This window comes from Lissotriton vulgaris, chromosome 2_1 (genome assembly GCF_964263255.1).
Source record: "Lissotriton vulgaris chromosome 2_1, aLisVul1.2, whole genome shotgun sequence".
Classification (NCBI taxonomy): Eukaryota; Metazoa; Chordata; class Amphibia; order Caudata; family Salamandridae; genus Lissotriton; species Lissotriton vulgaris.
This window is the reverse complement of record NC_141687.1, coordinates 1,170,973,515-1,170,996,397: the sequence shown is the minus strand read 5'-3', so window position 1 is coordinate 1,170,996,397 and position 22,883 is coordinate 1,170,973,515. Positions and strand designations below refer to the sequence as shown.

Here is a 22,883-nt window from a genome sequence, read left to right as displayed (position 1 = left end):
TTTCTTATGTTGATTGCTTCTTTTATGGTTTCTCTTTGTGATTAACCGAATAAAGAATTATTATTATTATATTATGTACTAGTCAGACTAAGAATGTAAACAATGTGCGCTTACAACATGCCCAGCATCGCTATCAAGTGTGAGTCTGGTCGTGAGTTCAACCCCACCAGCCTTCGATTTCCACAGCCTTCCGGAAATCTCCCCATTGCTAAGGTGCCACATTACAGCATGTCACCGTGCACTGCTCCACTCCTGGAAGTTTTTAGCATACCGCTGCTTTCACAGATGATGGTTAAACTACAATAAACTGGACTACAATCCCCAGGATGCATTCTGTTAAACAAAACACCAGAAGTGGAGCACTGTGTCCTTGATGACAGAATGATCTGGTGACCTTATCCATTTTTCCCCGTAGCCGTTGGGGTCGTGTGCTACAGGTGGGGGAGAGCGCACTGAAGCCCAGGCCTTGAGATATGAGGCGTACTTTCCACCCGGGGTGCAAGGGTGTGGGTTAAGTTTTTCAGGCCCTGCCAAAAGTGCTGCATTTGGACCAGAGACCTTGCAACCCACTCTGGAGGAGTATGGCAGGAGATGTGCATTTTTGTAGGTTTCCATTTTAAGAATGTTCCACATCTGCGTTCTCTCAGATGTCAAAGACCTTCCCAGGAAACAGCATCCGGCCCTTAGAGCGGTCGCTCCCTGTGAGCTGAGCTGGCCGTTGCCGCCCAAGCAACCAAAGAGAAAAGGTCGCGCGCGCGTTTGTCAGTCTGTCCGTCTGTGTGTGTTTGTGTCAGGTCTGGACGGTGTGGTGGAAACATTTGTCGCAGTTACGTTCCAAGGGGTGGGAGAAAACATTTCAGCCTTAACACATATAGGTTTTTGTTTTACACTAGGTTGCTTACAAATCATTTTCCCGATGTTACATACGTGTTAATAAAGAAAACCTAGCCCATGAAAGGTCTTAACATTTAAGACAAGCGGTTTTTCAACTAATAATAATTTTAAAAAATCAAAAAACCAAACAACAGCTTTTTTTTATATGGTTTTTTTCCCTTTGATGCGTTTTAAACGTCTAAAAAAACCATGAAATCGGGGCGCGTCGCCTTTGCTCTGGCGAAATAATCTTTTGATCTGTTAAAACACGACGCACAGGAATGTGTCCGCTTATTTACATGCAGTTCAGACTTTCTATCATCTACCGCCTCCGATGAAAATTCGCAGGCCTCCTGCTGTGAGAAAAAGTGGTATGGAGCGGGGTCAATTCCCAACTCACGGTGGCCTCTGCACAATCTGCACACGAGGCTCTTCACAAGAGCACCCTCCCTAGCTTCCCGGGACTTGTTCATTCTTCTTGTGACCACACCGTCACTGCCATGTTTGGACTCCTCTCACAGGTAGGACCCCACCCCCCCTGCCCTCCCCCCAAACACCAGGGTGACCAACTGGCATGGGTGCAAATTCAGGACAGTGTGTCAAAATTCAGGACAGGAAGTCAAAATTCAGGACAAAGGGTACGTTTCACAGACACATCAGAGGTGGTTGCGCAAAAGTATATATGTAAGTAAACAGACAACCACTTAAGTACAAGTGAAAAAAAGTTTATATTAGGTAGAGACAATTGTGCACTTCATGGTTTTTCAGTATGCGCGCTGCTTTGAGAAAATGTGCAGGTAACAAAACCACCCCCAACCCTGCCTTTCCAGCCTCCGAGGGAAAGGCCCGAACCCCGGGCCTGCCGGTCCGTCCTTGCTACCACCCTCCAATGGTGTCCCTCATCTTCACATAGACCCTCTCTCATGTGTATTTAATTTCTTTTATAGTGCTACTAATCTCAAGTAAGTAGGATAGGGGGTCGCAGTGTGTTACATCACACACATATTATATAGAGACAATGATTCATAAATGTGAAAGTCAATGTATAGGAAATGTTACTTATGATAATGGGGGTTACAAGGTGTAATCATGTTTTCATCCATCATCCATTCTTTTCACCATTCATTCTGTCCTTCCAGCTGTGTGCCCATCCATATAAATATTCAACCATTTGTAAACCTATCCATCATCTATCCTGCCATTCATCCATCATTCCACTCATCTATCCCTCCATCTACCCTTTCACTCATCCATCCCTTCATTCATCCTTTCACCCTATCCATCCGTACACTCATCCATCCACTCTTCCACTCCTCCATCCATTCACTCATCCATCTAGCCATTTACCCATCTAGCTAACCTTTCACTTACTCATTCATCCACCCAGTCACTCACATCCTTCCACCCATTCACCCTTTCAGTCATCCATCCATCCATCCTCCGTTTCTCTCTCCATCTCCCTTTCACTTAGTCATCCATTCATCCTTCCATCCACTCACCAATCTACTCATCCACTCATTTATCCATCCATCCATCCTCTCATCCATCCTCCCTTTTACTCCTTCATTCATTTAGTCACCCCATTTTGTTCATCTACCCTCCCTATCACTCACTCATCCAGCCTTACATCAACTCTTTCACTCATCCATCCATCAGTTCACTTATAAATTCATCAATCCACCCATCAGTTTATTCAACCATCCACCCACTAACTCGCCTATCACCCACCCTTTCACTCATCCATCCATCCTTTCACTCATCCATCCTTTTACCCATCCATCTACCCTTCCACCCATACATCTATGACTTTACCTTTTCTTTCATCCATCCTTCCACTCACTTGTCCATCCCTTCTCTCATTATCCATCCACCCTTTCATTCATCCATTCACCCTTTTATTCATCCGTCCAGCCATCCTCCCATCCCTTCGCTTACTCACGGTTTCACATTAATTATGAGCTGAGCCTTTGTCTGCAGAGTTGCTGAAAGAAGAGGCCAATCAAGGACTTCACCCCGGCTGTAGTTACTGAAGCAAGGGGTGGGGCGGGGGAGGGCTCACTACGCCCCTGTGCACAGGCAATCCAAAAAGTGGAAGTCATGCATGATGCACATTTCCACTGTGACGTGGTGTTGTTTTGCTAGCTACCCCCGTCACAAGTCTCCCCGTTTAAGCACCGAAGGCCCGCGGTGACGTCGACGCTCTTTCCACTGTGGTGTGCGGGGCACGCGGTTACTGAGGGGCGGGAAGGCTGGAGTGCAGGGCAATGCTCCCGTGCATCGGCGACGTGCCTGTCGACACAAAGGGTACAGTGGGGGCGAGAAGAAGCTCCCCGTATACCTACGGTGACGTCAGCCATACCAGCAGCACTTACTGGCCTTGGCACATACAATCCAAAATAATGCGTCCACTGTGTGCTGTGGCGGCTACTGGCCCCCACTTCCTCTGTTCATTGGCCACTCTGAACATATAATGCCATAACTGCAGTGAACCGTGTCGGCTGCCAGCCCGAGAGTGGAGCTTCCATGGTTCTAGAAGAACAAGCAGGGGGCCTAGCTTCTAGGAGTACTGGGGGGTTTGACAACACCCCAAATAAATAAATACTTGGCTGGGTACTTGGGTCTGGGGCTCGGAGTCGGGTCTGCTACGTCTGTGTTGGTTTTTATCATCTTCGTTTAACTAAAGATAAGTTATTTTTTTGAGTAAGGAACTTAAAGATCTATGGCGGATGATCTGCAAATAAAGTAGGTAATCTACACCCCTAGAAGTGTTGTTTTGAATAAGATATTGTTTACTACTATTTCGGATTCACAAATGTCGGCAGTAATAAGCTTGGAAAGATGCCCCAGTCTCAGTTTTCCACACATAGCACTGGTAATTTCATGCGACATTTTGGTCATGTGACAGTTTTGGAGTTTTCACAGTTCTGAACTGCAGATTGCACAAACAGTGCATCTTCTCATTTGGAAAAGGTTTATTTGCAATAGTGCTTGTTTCCCTTGAAAGGGAAAGCATTTTTACAGTAAAGCATTTTTACAGTGCATTCTTACAGTGATTTGAAACCCCTTCCCAAGCACCTCACAAAAGTTTGGGGTGTTCTGTTCACCTTCCTATCGTGCAAGTAAAATAACTCCAGCCCTTTGCTCGAGCACATCTCTGACAATTACCAAAGTAGGGAATGGACCGGAGTTTAACAATGCCCACCAACACAGAAGTTGGAGGCCATTCACAAATTCTCGATGCAAATCATGGTACCTCCCACTCCACATTACTTGCACAGGATTTACCACTGCTTAACTGTATGAATTTCTGAGGCACAATAAAGCCTTAGTAAACGCCTGATATCCTGGGGTGGACTTGGTCATAAATGTGACTTTAAGTCGGTCCACAATGTTAATATGTTATTGGATGGAGGAGCACAATAGAAATATCTAAGGCTCTCTTTTCTACTTTTTTTGGAGAGATGGTTTGGGAGATGGAGCTTGACAGCAGTTCAAACGAGTCGAACTCTCGTGGTATTGTTATGCTTAATGTTTCAGAGCTCAACTCTGAGCTACAAGCAGGCCCTAGAAATTGTTTTAATCCCAACCCGTCATGCACTGAGCGAGCACTAAAATTTGTGGGTTATCCCACCAACAAAATCTGAAACGAATTTGGGGCTTAACAATTTATTTGACAACACAATTACCAAAAATATTTAATGGACAAAAACCCATGTGTCCCACTAAAAATAAAAACTGTCTTAACGCTGCACCCAGATATTTCCAACAACCTCTCATGGATGCTGTACTCCTTGAGCATATCACCCCTCCACCCTGTCGTCTCACCACCTTTTAGATGAGAAATTTGAGATAACACCAGTGCTCGTACATGCCGATATGGAGTACCAACACATTTCTATTTTCTGAGAAAGAGTACTGCACTTCAAGAGAGATGTAATACTTTTAATTGTGGAGTACCTGCACTTCTCAGAAACAAGCAGGTACTCTGGTACAGAGTACCTGCACTTCTATTTTTCCATTTCAAGCACTGGATCGCACCCCCTGAATCTCCCTGACTTAGCTATACCCCTGAGGACAAGCAAGGACAGCCGCCCTCGGCGAAGCCACTCTGTAAAAAAAAGCCTGTGCAAAGCAATGTGGTCCTATTCTCAATTTCATTTGCATTTCTTAACCATTTTTAATTTGAAAAAAAATCTCGGTCCCAACATTTTGTACCTTGCGTTACTAGAAGAGTTGATCTAGAGAGCAGTGCAGGACTAAGTGTAGTTGCAGCCTCCACACTACGTGATTCCGGCACAAAATGGACGCCTTATATGGTGACCAGATACCGATCTCTGCTCAGTGTGAAAAAAGCAAGATACACTGGACCATTACACTGGTTCATTATCTTTCTCCACATTAAACAGAAATGGGTAAGATTGACCATTACACTGGTTCAAAATATTTTCAAAGTATGTTTAATATGACTGGGTTCCAATAATAACAAAAGGTGATCAGTGGGAATGCTTGAAAAATGTTCGCCCACTGAAGAAAAAAAAATCGCTTAGATCATAGTCCATCTGAAGCCACTCATCGATCCCGTGGATCTGAAAATCGCAGTACAGGCACTGGTTATATCAAGAATTGAATATGGATGCACAACTCTATCAGGACTCCCTGAGATATCAACAGCTTCCCTGAAAAAAAGCCTGTCTCAATGCAGCAACTAAACTTATAACGGGAACCAAAAAATAGGACCACATCACTCCACATCTGAAAGCGCTCAACTGGCTTCCAAATGATGAAAGAATAGAGCTAAAAATTGCATGTATTACACACAAGGCAGTACACCACAAAACTCCTCACTGTCTAGCCCATGAAGTTACGCTGTCTGGAGGCACTAGACCCTCAAGGGGATCAAAGGATTTTCTACTGAAACCAGCATTTTTCCGTAAGAAAAAGACTTACAATAGAGCGTAAAAGGGAGCTGCACCAAGGATCTGGAATTCACTCCGATCGAATATCAGTAGAATCACCTATGCGCCACGATTCAAAAAGGAGACAGAGTCCTTTCTGATGGGTAAATTTCTACCATAACGATCAATGTGTAGAACATAATACTATAACCAGCTTGGATATAGAAGAACTCGGGAATGGTCTTATCTTAAATCTAAGTATGACACAACAATCTTGACTGTAATCTAATGATTATATTACTCCTCATTACATTTGTTTTATGTATGGATAAATATATGCCAATGTTAGTGGAATACAAAGACATGCTCTTGACTTGAAAGAATTGGGTATCTGCTGATATCGAAGTGGTTGAAATGTAAAGCACTCTGACACCCAAACTCTGGGTCTGGTTCGCGCTATAGAAAACACTGAATAAATGATAAAAAATAAGAACATTCCAGTCCACTGTTTTGTTATTTTTATTTTTGGCCCAGTGTGCGCTCCAGACGGAAAAACTAGATGCAAATCAATCTTGGACCTGCTCCAATATGAACATTCAAACTGGCAGGCCACGACTTCCCTGAAGGGCACAATAAGCAATCCCAGACAGGTTCTCGAAATGTCATTTACGCAGTTACTGTCTGCACTGGCAAAAAATAAAAAGCTTCTAGTTTTCCTTCTGTCTAACTTTAACTAAGGTACTTCTCTCCTAGGCGAGGAAAAATTTATCAGCGGAGAGCTAGTCCAAGATGGTTTGCAGAAGGACCCTGCATTAGCCATGCAGGTACCAGGGGTGGAGTGGAAATCCATTAATGTCAAATCCAGCTCAAGCCAGGATATTACCTTAGGAAACGTGGCCTCGCCACGGAGGCAGCCCACAAAATGTAGAGATTTTATGGCATTGAATTTAAGCATGTCCATACTGAGGTATATGCAAGAGATAAATGTTTACCTGTAGCAGAACAAATTACAGTTGGTCACCGAGTTACCCTTCCAGAAGAGTCTTTGGGGAGAGGACGAGGTTGGGCGGGTGTAGAAAGGGTCTAATAACTTGCCATCCATCAATACTTTAAAGTTTGCGTTGATATCACACTGCCACAAAAAGCACTTTAAATGCAAGTGTCCAATGGGGACCCCCAATTCCCTCAATCAGATGTCCAATTCAAACTACAAAAAGCCATGCCGGTGCCACTTCAAAATGTACTAAAGACAAACTCCGGTCCCCTCAAGCCACTACTAACTGCTCAACCAGATCAGAGTGGCCTTCAGCCTAGAATGGGGCACATGACTGCTTGGAGATAGTGTGGAGAGGGATAAAGAAAACAGAGGTGTCAAGAGAAGCCTCCCAGAGAAGGGAAGTCAATTTGAGGCAGTCTTCAACTAAACTGCATTACTGGCACTGGCAAAATGCAGTGGTGCTGTATTCCCTGGGGGACCAGGACTAAATATCGACAAAGAGGGGTTCATAATCTAGACAGATCAAACTGAAGAGAAAACAATATCCAGCCAATACAAAATTAAAATCTTTCCAACTTCCACACGAGGAAGCGGGGCATCGCTGGAGTACTTCTTAGAAGAGATTGTCCAACTTATCTCCTGCTTTTCCCAACTCTGAGCCTTCTCAGCTCGGACTAATCGCTATGCCACCTTTGATGGTGGTTATATTCGCATGCCAGGTGCCAAAGGTTTTTCCCCATCACGTTTGATACTTCCATCCAGACACCAGATGAACCACTTGACCCGCCGGGGGGGCAATTCCACAGCTGAGCCGACAGCACCTGGGTGATCTTAAATTTTCTAAGACTTATTCCTAATGTTGTTCGGCTAAAGTCTATCTGCAGAAAGATCACCCATGCATGAAGGAGACGAACTTTAATGTAACGATGCCCACTCTGGTGCCCTTTTTAGTGGACAATACAGAAGAACCCAAGCTAAATTCTTGAAATGAGACATGTCCATCATCATCAAAGTCAATATACTGGGATCCCCTCTAGACTCTACATGGTCCACGAAGACTGGGATAAAGAAATGGTTAGTTCACCAGCTAGAGGCTCAAGAGACGTTGGGTACAAACAATCTTATCACACTTCTGTGCGCACACCTAATAGCTCCTCCCTGGGACTACAGTGAGAAGATTACCACAAACCACACTAATCACCAGGCATCACACTCCAAGATAAGAGTGGGGGAACTTTGGATATCCCTTACCCGTTCTGCCAGTTCAGCATCTTAGTGGTCCCTCGCATCAGAGGGTCAGTAGGAAAATGCCAGAATGAGAACTTATTTGCGCAAAAAAAAACACCAAAAAAAAACATGTGGCCGCAGTAGCGAAAAGTGCTGGCAGAAGACGGCAGCCAACAGAAATCTGATGAAGGCAGAACAAGGTGCCTGCGCCTGCAGAGCCCTTAGATCTAAGTCAATCAAAAGAGATTATGCTTTCTGCAGTAGGTCTGCACATTGTTTGAAACTCATTGCACTGTCAGTGGGGCTAAACTGCAAGACGACGTGAACTACACCAGTCACCCACCATCTTAGAAAGGCCACACCAATGTGCCCAGTTGCATAAGCAGGACTATGAAACGGTTTCCAGGACTTTAAGCAGCATTCCTAGAAGTTGGTCCAGACGGCCATCCTACTGACAGTCATTTTAGCCAGTATTAATCAACATAGGTGCCAGACAAAAAAGCACAACTGCCATTAAAACGGATATATGATGGTCACGCAGCAGATATTATTACATGTAAACTTCTCTTAATTAGGTATCCTCAATTACCATCTTTATATTAACTCTATATACCCTTATTTCATCAATATCTTCTTGAAAATTGTTTATTTCATCAACATTACCCCATCATTACATTTACCTTAATAAGAACGGTTATGGTTAAAGAATGAGAAAGGTTAACAGTAAGAAACAGGTAGGAAAGGGCGGAGGATGAAGATAAACGTAAAAAAGGTATCGTTTGAAGGTAAATTATATAGTAGGTGTTACGATAGGAGATAGATGTAGGGCTATGGTCACAGTTATAGTATAGAAAACGTTTAGAGCTGTTATTAGGGAAACACTGTAAGAGATAAGGATATGGTAGGTACGTTTGATTAGGGGAAAGTTAAATGAAGTGTAAAGAAAAGGATGTATGATCAGAAAAGGAGATAGGATAAGGTTGGGAGAAATGAATGAGATAATGTATATGTATGGTAAAATACAAAAGGACGATAGGGATTCAAAGCAGCGAGGCAATGCGATTCTGCGGAGTTAAAGGCAAATAAGATAGAGGTTAACAGATTAGTGACATACCTCTTTAAACAAAGATCTAATAGTGGTCTCCAATCACTTTCCACACATTTTTAATGACTGTTTGTGAGGGCAAATGTGGTATAAACTAAGTCTCTCTTATCGCCACGAGCCATGCTTCCTGCTTCAAAGACACTTCCTGCCACAAGGTGTGGACACAGCATCCACCGGTCAGTCTGCCTTTTGAGTCGAGAAAATCTGCACAGGACTTCCTCTACCATGAGCATGTCAAGGATCTCGCTCCGCGCTCAAAACCCAAATAAGCATGAAGGCACAAGATGTTCAAAACAATTGCCTAACTTTGTTCTTACTCTTCAATGCAGAGTTTTCCTGGTGCACCCGGCTGGTCTATAAATCTCCCTGTATAGTACCATTCTTGAAACACCAGACACTATATAGGGCCTATATTTCAAAAATTACAGTTTGGCGCAGTGGTTTTCCAACTTTTTTTCAATCACAATAGAAACAGGGGGTCCGGTGGGAGATTGCAGTGGAAGGCTGTACCTAGCTCTGCTTACTAATGGTTATGTTATCTTGTGCCCAGGGGTCTCTCCAGCATCTGCAGCTTTGTTGCTTCGTTAGACTTGGGAATTTACAATATATGGTCTGTTCTTCTGAGCTACAGTCATTCGACCTCATTACTGCTCAAAGAAAGTGGGTAGCGAAAGTGTTTTAAGAAGACCTTACAGCACAAAGGTGGGGGCAAAACCAGAGGCCCCAACTCAACACCATGCCAGCCCATGAGGAGTGCTGTAAAAAGTGATCCAATAACTTTATTGACATAGCAGGTGTATGCCCATGAAGCATTGTCACCACCCGGGCTATTCTCCCATACTTTTTATCATCTTGGTTCCAAGCACCTTACTGTTCTGAGACTTAAGGCTACTCCGCGGTCTTAGTAGGGTAGCAGACTGCTCCTGGGATTATACTAATAGACTCCTTTCGCTGGGTTTCTTCCAGTCTACAGATCAGCACTTTAAGTAGGCAGGGACATCAAGTTAGGGTTCAAAAGAACTAGGGCCAGCTTGATCAGAGGTGGAAGGGAACGTATAGAACGGAGTACAGGAGTTCTTCAGTGAAGGAAGCAGATTAAATGTCCAGTCACCAATAAGAGATGAGATTTGTTAAAAATATTCAGGGGGTCAGCCTCCCAGGAAGGAGCACGGATACATGCTGTTTTATGGACAAACTGGAGAATGCTGACTGGATAGTGAGACTGGTGGATTCTAGTCCAGAGCCATAGATCTGCAGTACATCTCCTTACCAAGAACTAGCAGTTCTGGCAGGGTTAAGTAAACAAGTTGGTTTCAAGAAATGATTCCCACAATATATTACAGCTATATACCACACATTCATGGAAGATAAGTGGAAGGTCAAGATAAGGGAGGACACAGGGGGTTCACAAGGCAGGGGAATGGGTCAGTAGACATCAGCTATGGGGCAGAAAAAAAGACTGTAGACCCCAATATGAGACATACTGCCATCAACCACTCAATCTTCCACATTCGGGTGAGGGAGAATACTCCCTTGTAGTCAAAGCAGGGCGATATTTGGCTTGTCTGACGAGCAGTAGAGCTGTTCCCAGTGGGTTTCCGTAGCACAGAAACTACTGGTAATGCTGAAAAGTGGCACTTAATGGGAAAATAAAGAAAATGCGGAGTGAGACAGCAGTGCTTGGGAGCTGCAGACTGACTACTAAGCCTTCTTCATTAGAGGTAATAGTACATTACAGATTTTTTTTTTTACTTATGCTGTGAGCATCTGTTCATAGCGTATTGTGCTGAAAATTCACTTGCTTTGCATACTCCTGCCATCTAGTGTTGGATCCAGGTTTTAAAAGTGTTTTTTCTTTAAAGAAATTTAGAGTCACAGAATGTAGGGTGACCCTTTCCTTAGTCCACAGTGCGCATGGGCATCGCCTCCATCCTTAGATTTGTTTTCTATACAACGGGGTACAGGTGTGAATGAAGTGTAGTAGGTCAGTAAATAGAGGTCTTGTGCATTGTAGCTAGTAAAAGGAGGGAAAACATATGCAGTCGCTGCCCGCTTATGGGGGGAAGTGGGAGGGTGCAAGTGCATCCATAACATGCTACAAAATCCATAACATGCTACTAACAGAAGATTACAGGGTAATAACCTCTTTAATTCATAGCATGTGCGGCTGCTGATACAAATGCTTTGCATCAACTGTAAAGCAGTATCCTTCCGCAGTGGCTAGTGGGCAGTTGTTTGAAATAAAGTTCTTAAAACTGTTTGGCCACAATCTTTAGATTTGTAAGAAGGACCACTGTCTCTATGCACTTGAGCAAAGGCCTTCTGGATCGTGAGCGCCTGTAACTAGCTAACATTTCTTGAAGATGTAATAAGTACAATAAGGCTTTTTCTTTGAAATGAAATTAAAATATACTGAGCGCAAAGGTTCACAAAGTGGTCCCATGAGCTTAGTGAGAACCACATTCACATTGCAGACCAGTCCTGGAGACGATCTGGGGGTATGACCCTTTAAAGACCCTTCGTAAAAACTCTGACCACTGGAATTCTAGGAAGGGAAGAGTGTTCCATGTTCTGCATGTTTGCAGCTGCTGCTAGGTGGACATGTCTAGAGGTATATGCCAATCCTGTGTCTAGTAAATGAGAAAAGTCGGAAATTATATCCTGCAGAGTTACCTTAAAAGGATCAAGCAGATTCACAAGACAGTAGTGGCTGAACTGCTTCCACTTGGCGGCAAAGCACACCCATGTGGTAGATATACGTTCTTCACACAGAATAGCCATGCACTTTCCTGGAAGAGTTAAGTATTCCAATTCTAAGACGACCCAGTGTCAAATTGCAAGATTTTGTTTCCTAGGGTCAGGGTGGCCGATGAATCCCGGATGTTGAGTTAGAAGGTGGAGTCTGATGGACAGCTTCTCATCTTGCAAAGGTTGATGGCGAACTCGAACAGCACGGACTACTATGGCTGTTTGGCCAATATTGGTGCTACCAGAATGAAGGTCACGGAGGCTAGTATCATATTCGTGACAGCCACATAAGGGAGCAGTGTGAGAGGTGGAACTATTCCTAATAAGGTAATCCATAGTACATTTTAGACAGACAGTGAGGGAGTACCTGTAGGCGAAGCATCAGGATTGTACATTTTTTTTGAGTGGTGAAGAGGTCGAATGTTGGACCCCCCCCCCCCCCCCCCCCCCCCTCCTCCTCCAGTTAGCGGTACTGTTGTATGGCTGGAGGATGGGGTTCCCATTCGTGAACACTGCCTAGGCTCGACCTAAAGCAAAGACTGGATCGAATGTCATCTTTGGAGCAGAATGTGCAAATCTAAGAGAAGGTGTCAACCGAAACAGGGCCCAAGTCGCTGGAGCAACCTCATTGTTATCAGAGCTGTGGCTTACCACATCCTAACCAAATGTCAGAAAAAAACATCCCAGGGGTGGAGCAGGTAAATGCACTTTGTGGACTACGGCATAAGTCACTCCACATCCAGTGACTCAAAACTTCTTCAGAGAAAAACAACTTGTTATGTCCCTCAACAGAAGATAGGAGTGTACAAAGCATGTATAGCTACAGCCATAAATGCTGCATAACTCCGGCATTTTCACAGAAGGGTTGGTTAATGCACAAAACTGATTCAATCAAATTGTTCAACATGCAATTTCATCAAAAAAGCATGACACAGGAAGATGTGGCTAATAGCACTGAAAATGCAAGAGTAAAGCTTGACATATCAGAGTCTGTGAGTAAAACACAAGTAAGCGAAGGAAAGTATGTCTTTGGACTATATAGGCCGCCAAGGTGCGGACCAGTGACTCCCACACACACAGAAGACATTCAATGTTTTTTAAAACCTAAAGCCACATTTATGAAATATCCAACAAAAAATGTCAAAATATTGCATCTGTAAAAATCGTTCATCATTCGGGTACCACAAAAGTAGCGAGGCCTTGTAGCCAAAATGTTTTGTACTAAATATAGTACTCTCGTTCTGAGACCCTCTAACCGCATCGCTGTGGCGGCTTTTCCCGCTGTGCGCGGCATTTTCAAAAATCCCGCGTAACGTGACAAAGCCAGCTCGTCATCCGCGCAGCGCAGGTAACGCCCATGACGAGCTGGCTTTGTCATTAGCGTCGAAGGGGTTAAATAGCCACAAATGCCCACAAATGATCAGTCCTGGATCCTCAAACATGCTGCCCCGCAGCTCAAAACCAAGCACCCCTGCACCGCGGCCTGATGGACAGTGTTTATGCACCAGCGCCAGTGTGTCATACTAGCACCCCAAAACCAAGCACCCCTGCACCGCGGCCCGAAGGACAGTGTTTATGCGCCAGTGTGTCATACTGGCACCCCAAAATCAAGCACCCTTGCACCGCGGCCTGCTGGACAGTGTTTATGCACCAGCACCAGTGTGTCATATTAGCACCCCCCGCCACCCATCCAACCCAAAAAGGGAAAAATGTATAACCCACAATTCTTAGAATATTCATTAATATTTTTTAATGATGAAAAAAGCCCTTGTTATAGAACGAGGCTTTATCCATCACAATCCCCACAAGGTAACCCAAAGAAAATGTGACATTTCTTTAATGTCTGCAGCCTGACAAGAACCAAAATAATGCGGACACTACATACAACACAGTGAAAAACAGACTAACGTGTGCTCTCATGCGCCAACCCCCAAACCGCTGTAAGTAAAACTATGTCCCTACTTGGCACAGCGGACAGACTATCGGTTTATTGCTGCATCTTATACTCCCTACTTGGAACAGCTGTAATTCTGTGCTGTATGTATCATATGGCATTTAAAATGTTGGACCTTGTATAAAGATCTTGGTTAGTTGTAAAGCAATCAGATACAAGGATGTAAAGCGTACATTTGCAAATATATGCCTTATGTAACTATCCGCTACTTTGTAATTTTGGACCTTATTTAACAAACGTTTTCTACAGTAAAGTTCTCTTGCACCTTTGGGTAATGTCGCGTTATATAATAAAAAGCATCAATAAATGAAACGGAGGTCAGGGCAGGTCGTGGCAACGCACAAAAAAAGCTAGGTCCTCTTATTGGGAGGGCGTTGGCGAAACAAAGAGCACTCTTTTCTGCTGCCTAGAGCACTTATTGCCCCCCTGCTGCGGATAAAAGGAATTGCGTTGGCGCTTTCAAAGTGGGCAGAGTTGTCAACTTTTTGACTGTGATACCTTAAAAGGCACCAAACACTTTAAAACGAATAGAGTCGAAATTAAGCATTCCTTTTAGCAAAAAAAAAAAAACAATTACCTCATACTTGAATGCCACTCTAACAGTGTGTTTACTTCACTAGAAGTGCCACCGTACATTTCCGTGTGCATTGCTGTAAATTTCATAAACAGACCTTGGAACACGCTGGCCTTGATGTTCAACTTGAATAAGACTGGCACCATGAATAAAGCACGCCACTCCCACACGGGGGCGAGGAGGAGCGAACGCGAGCGAGAGAGAGAGGGAGGTGGGGGAAGAGTGAAAACTGGGTGAGGGAGGGTGTTTTCTTTTTAGGTCTCGGCCTGACGTAAGCAGCGCATGCGCTGCTCTCGTCGTACGAGGCTTCTTGGAATCGATACAATTCCAGAAGCTGTGTCTCAGCTCCACCTTCACTTTAAATTTGTGCGCGTCATTTGGCGTCACAAATTATGCCAAAGGCAGTGCAATGATTGCACCTAAGGCATTTCAATCGCTGCTTGTTGCCACCCTGACTCCTTTTAGCCACGTCCAGCGGGATTGGATTTTTTACCCGCGGCGTGACACAGTAGGTTTATTATTAGCTTGCCGCACTTTATTACTTTGATTCGGAGCGCGGTGCCCGCTTCAGGGACACCGCGCTCCGTTTATTTACTTTTTTTTATTACTTTGATTTGGAGTGTGGTGCCCGCTTCAGGGACACCGCGCTCCGTTTATTTACTTATTTTTATTACTTGATTCGGAGCGCGGTGGCCACTTCAGCGACACAGCGCTCTTTGTCATTTTCAGATCGCAGCCCGCCTCCGCCGCACTTGTTTGTATAAGGAGTCTAGTGTTTACATTATGCTTTTGGAATGTCGTTTGCCCTCCAACAGGTGATGTATCCAGTAACTAGGAAAGGAGAGTCTGGACACGGCGTGAGAAGTTTTTCTTACCTGGTTGAGCTCTCTCATGCGAATTGGTACGGATTATATTAGCCCTTTCGATGTAAAAGCCACCAAACCCCGCAGTGCTGAGCATTTTACTTTGATATTTGGGCTCTTGTGGGTTCTGTGGGTCTTACATGCACAAACACGGAGTAAAATGTACGTCTTTAGTAATGAGCTCCATGCTGTTGTTGTGGGACTATTTAAAACAGCGTAAGGGGCTCATCTCGTATCCCTCATCGGACACCGTTTCCTTTGGAAAGCCTCATTTCACACTGAGGCTGGAGATGGTGAAATTTAGAAACTGCCAACAAAGTTGGAGGGATCTGTATAAGAAATACACACTTAAATCCTTTAAGACCGGTAGACAGGACTTTGGGCTCCCTAAAGAGGAGAGCTCATGTACCTAGAGGTTAGCTACTGGATGTCACATCCTGTCATCCAGTTGTGAGCTGTTGGGGAACTCACCTCACTTGAACAGTCTTGAAGTAATTTACCGCTAGGGAATTTCTAATTTATAGCAGTTGCTCAAGTCAGTTGCCTCACCTGGTTCTCTTTTCATAGTCAAAAGGAAAGGACGTTTGGGAGTACATTTTATGTGAAGCATAAACAAGCATTGAAAATGCAATAGGTCTAGCCTCCAAATTTCTCTTTTGCTCTGTGCTAAGACCTGTATGTTAAAACAGTGCACTCCCAGCCACCATTTTGTGTTCACAAGCCAGTGAAACCAGCCCCCTGCCTCCCCCACAGCAACAGGGATTTTTCTACATCAGAGGGTGTTTCTGTGAGCTGTTTAAACTGTGTTTTACTAGGGCCTGTGCACTTCATTTTTTTGGCCAGCAGGGGGAGTAAAGTTTTATTCAAACAGTATTGTTAGATTTCAAGCTAGTGGGGCCCTTACCTTCTGAAGTCCAAAGTGTAGATTGAGCCTGTCTGTCTCCTAGGAGATTCTGAACAGGAGAAGCAGCTGCCCAGCACCCATCACCAGGCCAGCAGACCATTGGCTATTCAGCTACCAGGCAAGTCTGAGCCCTCCTCTCACACCTGCCCAGGCCCCTTAAGGCCTAGCTGGGTGCACCCCAAATCATTCTCCTCCATCTTATGAGTTGCAGCCTACCTGTGCAGTGAGCAGAGTCCAGGAATTGGTAAGGAGACAGACTAGTGCTGTCTCTTCCCAAGACAAAAAGTGATTTTCACTTTGTGTTTACTGTCTATGCCTGTGGTTGTTGCAGTTAAAAATTGTAGTTTTAGCCTGCCTGTAATTGCATATTTTATCAGCTGTGTTGTGTTTTAAATATTTGGTTTTCCCTGCCCATGATTGCCTCCATTTAGTGTGTTGAATTGTGGGATTTGTAGTCCAACCTCTGTAGTTTGTCCTTCTCATTCCTTGGTGACAATTCTGTTTTCCCTCCAAATTTCTCCTTTTTTCTGTGCTAAGAAGACCTGTATGTTAAAACAGTGCACTCCCAGCCACCATTTTGTGCTCACAAGCCAGTGAAACCAGCCCCATGCCTCCACCCCCGAGCAACAGGGATTTTTCTACATCAGAGGGTGCTTATGTGAGCTGTTTAAACTGTTTTACTAGGGCCAGTGCACTTCGTTTTTTGGCCAGCAGGGGCAGTAAAGTTTGATTCTAACAGTATTGTTAGATTTCAAGCTAGTGAGGCCCTTACCTGCTGATGTCCAATGTGTGGATTGAGCCTGTCTGTCCTAGGAGATTCTGAACAGCAGAAGCAGCTTCCAACTCCCTGGCCAGCAAACCTTGTCTGAGGTCCCTGGGACCTTATATGGTCTGCTAGTGGTTGGTACATGTCTACACTGATTGGTGGTTGTATCTGGTGTTTCTATTGGATTAGGGTTAATGTTCTCATTGGTTGGGTATTTGAGGGTTCCGATTGGTTTCTGGGTCTGTGATTCAATCATTGTAGGTTTGGGGCTAGGGTTAGGATTTCTATTGGAAGTAAGGACTAGGGCTTCCTATGTTATTGGTTGTTGGGAGTAGGGTGGGACTAGGGCTAGGTTAGAATTTAATTGGAAGTAGCAATTAGGGCTTCTGGTGTGATTGGTTGCTGAACTAGGTGTGAGACTTAGAGTAGGGTTAGACTTCCTATTGGAAGTAGGGACTAGAGCTACCTGTGGCATTGGTTGCATGGACTTGTTTTGGGATTACTGGTAGGGCTAGGGCCTTTATTGGAATTAGAGATCAGGGTTTTTGAACTGATTGGGTGCTTGGACTAGGGCTAAGATTGGCTGTAAGGTCCTGGTCTCCAATTGGTTCTAGATTTTAGGGCTAGTGTTGTGCTTGGATAGTGTTAGGGTTAGGGTTTCCATTGGCTGAAGGGGTCACCTGATTACTATGGCTATAAAAAAGGCCAGGCTTAGGGTGTCTAAGCCCGGGCGTCGAGGTCAAGGGCAGAGAGGACAAGGGCAGTTTCCTGTTTGAGCCTGTTATGGGCAGAGAGGACAAGGGCAGTTTCCTGTTTGAGCCTGTTCAGGGCAGAGAGGACAAGGGCAGTTTCCTGTTTGAGCCTGTTCGAGACTGGTCGGGACTAGGGCAAGAAATGCTGCCCTTTTTCTCATTTAGCAATACCCAGCCCACACCATCCACAAACATAGAAACACACTCACACCAAATGTACACTACGCACAACACTATGTACAGATTAATGTACCAGCCTGCACTACAAACCCAACCAAACCACATTTCCACACCCTACTATCCCAACTACCACACATATCCACCATCAACTACAAACAGTACACAACGCTATCCTATACCACTAACCAATACACTCATCACTAACACAACACCAATCAACACAATACATAACTACATCCCATTCAGACACACTCTCCCTTCTGTAATTACACCTAACAGACCACCTTTTATCACTAACAAACGTATAATCATCCTTCCATCAGTTGTCCAACAAACACCCACCTCTCCCTTCTACCATAATAACACTAACGCACAACACACACACTGCACACCACCACACATTGTAACTCTTGCAACAAACCAGTCTAAGATAAACACTCTCACCTCTACTTCATTCCCTCCTACACGCAACATACACTCTACTCATAAACACATCACCACCCCCTCTACGTCACATCCTCCTCTCACAAACAATACTACACAACCAAATCTGTTGCATGAAACATATACATCAGCACCCTTTTTCACTACTCCTCAAAAGCAAAACATATCACACACACCAGCACAAGATCTTCAAAGCGCAACACCTCATAATACTTACCATCACAAAATACAAACATATACCCACCTTTCAAACCACACAAAGGAACAAACTCCAATGCCAAGCTTTCACTCTTCCACCACACCTAACACAGATACAGCAATACAGCACCTCTCTTCTAACCGCCTCTCATCCATTACACAATTTAGATCATTACTACATGACCCACGTGCTGCACCATCTGCCCTGACATACTTCCATTGTGCATCTATGTACCTTCCATGTACTTGGATCTGTGTGTCTGTTACTTTTCTCCTGAAAAAGCATATCCAATGCACTACCCTATTTCTCATCCTGTGCCTCTATCAATATCTTTAATCTACATATACTTACCTCCTTTATGTATCTATATACTTTCAATGTAATTATGGATCTATATATTTATCACTTTCTTCTAATTTAGCATTTCCAATGCACTACCCTATTTCTCAGCCTATACTTCGCTCAATATGTCTTCTAGCCCAATCTTCTGACTCATCTCAAGCTTCTTCTAATAATCCTTCCAATGCACTACCCTATCTCTGATCCTATACATCTATCAATATATCCTCTACAACCACTCTCTCATTTATCCCAAACCCCATACCAATACTATGATTGCCAAAATAACCCTTTCTAGACTCTCTCCTACTCTACCCCTCCATGCATAATCTGACACCTCTTTTACTATACCGATCCCCTAAAACAAACCTTTCTAAACTCTTTCCTTTGGGTCCTCCCCTCCAAAACTCCTTTTTACTCATCCATTAGCCTCCTCCTATTGCTAGGACCTAAAAAAAAAATCTTTCACTCTTTTATCCCTCCATTATCCTTTTCAATCGAAATTAACAGACTAACATGTTCACTTATAATATTCCATATTAAACTATACTAATATACTACCCAATTAACTGAATAACATATCCACTACTCAAATTACTTCATATTTTTTTACTATACTCATTTTCAACAGTAATCCTTTATGGGTTCCGGAGTGGCGTGCTCTCGCCAGAAAAGCGATTCAACACCCATTAGGGGTAACAAGTGCTATATGAATGCAAATCTTTCTTCCCCTTTTATCCCTCCGCTATCCTTCTCACTCCAAGTAACTAACTAATGTCCACCACTGAAACGACTTAATATTTCACCATATTAATTCACCACTAATCCTTTGTAGGCTTCCTGAATAGCGTGCGTCAACAAGCGCTATATAAATACAAACCTTTGCCCTCCTCTATCCTTCTGCTATCATTCTAAATCCAAATAACTGACTAACCTATCCACCACTTAAAATGTACTTGCATGTTTCACTATACTAATTCAACACAAATCCTCCATGGGTCCCGGAGTAGCGTGCTACTCGCCGAAAAAGCGCTTTGACGCCTCATCAGGGGTAGTAAGCGCAATATAAATGCAATTACAATTACAATACAATGTGTGCACAAAATGAACGGAGGGGGGTGCGGGGTATAAATTGTGAAGATATCAACTATAGGTTAACATGCGTACAATACCCCCAGAAGAAAAGAAGCAAAGGGCTGCTGACCAAGGCCCGCTTACCCCCCCCCCCCGCAGTAAATACCCTTCAGCTACCAGATTATAGAACCACAATACAGACTCATAAGCCTCACGAGCAGCAGTAAGCACTAAATGGATGCAATTACAATATGGGAAAGAACCGTTTGCCACCAAGGCAAGATTTGTATCCAGATGTTTAAGCTGTTTTAACACATGTATGTTTAATTAAATCATAGGCTTTAATATTGGGGCAAGTGCTTCAGTGCTTTAAGGAAATTGAGCGAGCTGTGAGTTTCTCACATCACAAACAAACTTGTTATTTAATGTTCCCCATAATATTTACCCCCGTTCCTTTTCAACCGGGGTTTCAAACCCCAGATGCTACTGTGTGCAAGCCCCAAGTGCTGTGCCAGTCAGCAAACTCGGCGATCTTCAGGGACAGCAAACAGCCTCCTTGTTGATTAAGATGGGGGGTATTGTCTGTACACCCTGTACTTTAGAAGTACTGAGTGCCTACAGTCTGTTTTTGAACAACTTCATACGGAAGATGGGCCTAGCCCTGACAAGTGCCTTGTGGATATGAAAGCCACATGCTGCCCGTTCCCCTACAGCTGGGACCAACCTGAGAATTTCGGACTGGACTCCAGTGGAAAGCTTTACCTGCCAGGGTGCTGACGCAAAGCATTTTCTTGAACAAAGCCAGACCTGCCAACTCACACAGCACCACCATGTGTGCTCACACAATTATAGCCTCTCCTCACATATCTCAGCGAAGAGCCGATACCACACTGAGGGCCCACCCTGAAGCTAAGCGCACCCGACGTCCAGCAGGGGTTTTACAACCTCCACAGGACGTAGACGGCAGCCTTAGAAGCCTTTGTGATTTGTTTTCTTGGAGTGTACAGCACTATAGGGACAGTACCAGACTCTAAGCCCCCGCCCCCTTCACGTGTGTCCCCATTCATGTTTGGTCAGGGCTGATGGGCTCAAAGCCCTAATTTCAACACAAGACTATGCTCCATCAAGTACCCGCCGCTACCTCACACGGTAGAATGAATTTCAACGTTGGCAGGTCTGCAAAGCAAATTCCCCTTCAGGGAAACATGAACCGGGTGTCTATGAGCCCCATCACCCCCAACCACAGAAGCTACATTGTCCAAAGACATTCGGTGGGACCCCTCGGAGTTACAGGATTTCACGGCCACGTTAGGTGAAGGTCAAAGCCTGTGTCCAGAGCCAAGAATTGTGAACTTTTACTGATGCTCATCGGAATCAGAGAGGTTTGTGCTCAGGGAGGTCTGCAATGCTACCTGGCAGGCACCCCGGAGGAGGAAGTGCCCTCAAACTAAAAACAAGCATTTGCAATACAATATGTCTCGAATTTACGAGAGTTTAAGCCATTGTCATTTACAATGGCAATAGCTCAAACGCTTGGAAATGTGAGACCTATTTCACTTCAAAGAAGCGACTGCCATTGTCCAGGGCTGCTTGAAAGTGAAAGCGCACATGGAGTGCTGAATATAATATGGAAAGCAACTAGTGCCTTCAGTAGGAGAAACCCATTAAAGAAAATAGTGCTTACAGACTTAATAAGACATACCGTGTCGCAACAAAAGTAAAAGTGCCAGTCGCCATGGGAGGTTACAAAGGAAGACAAAGTCATACCAAGAAGGGACTAACAAGCCTGTTCACGAATCAGAAGGCAGCATTTACGAAGGACATTGGCACAAGCCAATTACAAATATGGGTGGAGAGTGGGTGGGACTTCCTCACTCAGCATGGACTGTTCCCACCCACAGGGTCAGACTGATTTCCATATGGCCATGTCTGAACTGGGGTGGTGGAGTGAGCTAAAGAATGATGATGGATTAAACCCAGATCAGTTGACTGGGGATGAGTGCTTGCAATATTTAACACTCCGCCCATCATCCCCTTTGGTTTTGCTTTGTTCGCCCTAAGTTGGCATGGTATGCCCAGACGTGGGTCCCTTGCTCACTTTGCCACTGGGTTCAAGCTAGCCTGGCTGATGACGGCTGATTAGCCAGAAACTGGTCCCAGGATGCTTGTTTCCGGTCCAGGGAAGACATGGCTTGTATTTGATGTATGTATTTGAGCTTATATAGCGCACAGCTACCCACAAAGGGCTTCCCGGCGCTTGCTTAGGGAACCCGTCCTGGTATTCCCCTGTGAGATAACCCCGGCAGGGTATCCACAAGGTGAAAGCCAGGCATCCCGCCGCGAGGGGCCGTTGTGGAGATTAAGCAAGCTATTGCCCAGAGTCGCAGAGTGTGAACCCGTGAGTCGAGAAGGCACCGGAGCGAGAATTATTGAGTCCGTGAAAAAGGCTTGGCAGTTCGGGCTGGACTGTTCCCATGAGGCACAGGGTCAGACTGATTTGCATATGGCCATGTCTGAACTGGGATGTGGAGTGAACTAAAGAATGATGATGGATTAAACCCAGATCAGTTGACTGGGGGTGAGTGCTTGCAATGTTCAACACTCCGTCCATCATCCTCTTTGGTTTTGCTTTGTATGCCTCGCAGAGCAGCGCATGCGCTGCCCAGGCTCAACCTAAAAAAACATACTTCTACCAGTGGAATGAAAAGCTGTTGCTAGAGATTTCCCAGTGCAGCAAGTCACAACATGCCAATAACCAGCATACCATGCAGCACCCACAAATGTCAACTGCCACAAGTGCATTCCAAGTTAACATTTGCTTACCAAGCCTCTTGCCATCAAATCCTAGCCACCGGCTTCTACTATCCAAGCCTGCAAAAATATCAAATGTGACTGGTAATTTTTTTCTGATTCTGGCTCAGGAGTCTCATTCTACAAACCAGGAAAGCTCCATATTCTCAATGGATCTGAAAAATGTCCACCTTTTAAT

The 22,883-nt window shown here is 44.5% G+C and overlaps 1 protein-coding gene across 3 annotated transcripts in view; it reads right to left on the bottom strand.

The window, feature by feature from the left end:
• WASF2 (WASP family member 2) overlaps nucleotides 1-22,883 on the bottom strand; it is a 506,607-nt gene that overhangs the window by 309,414 nt on the left and 174,310 nt on the right. The gene's annotated exons all lie outside the window — the stretch shown is intronic.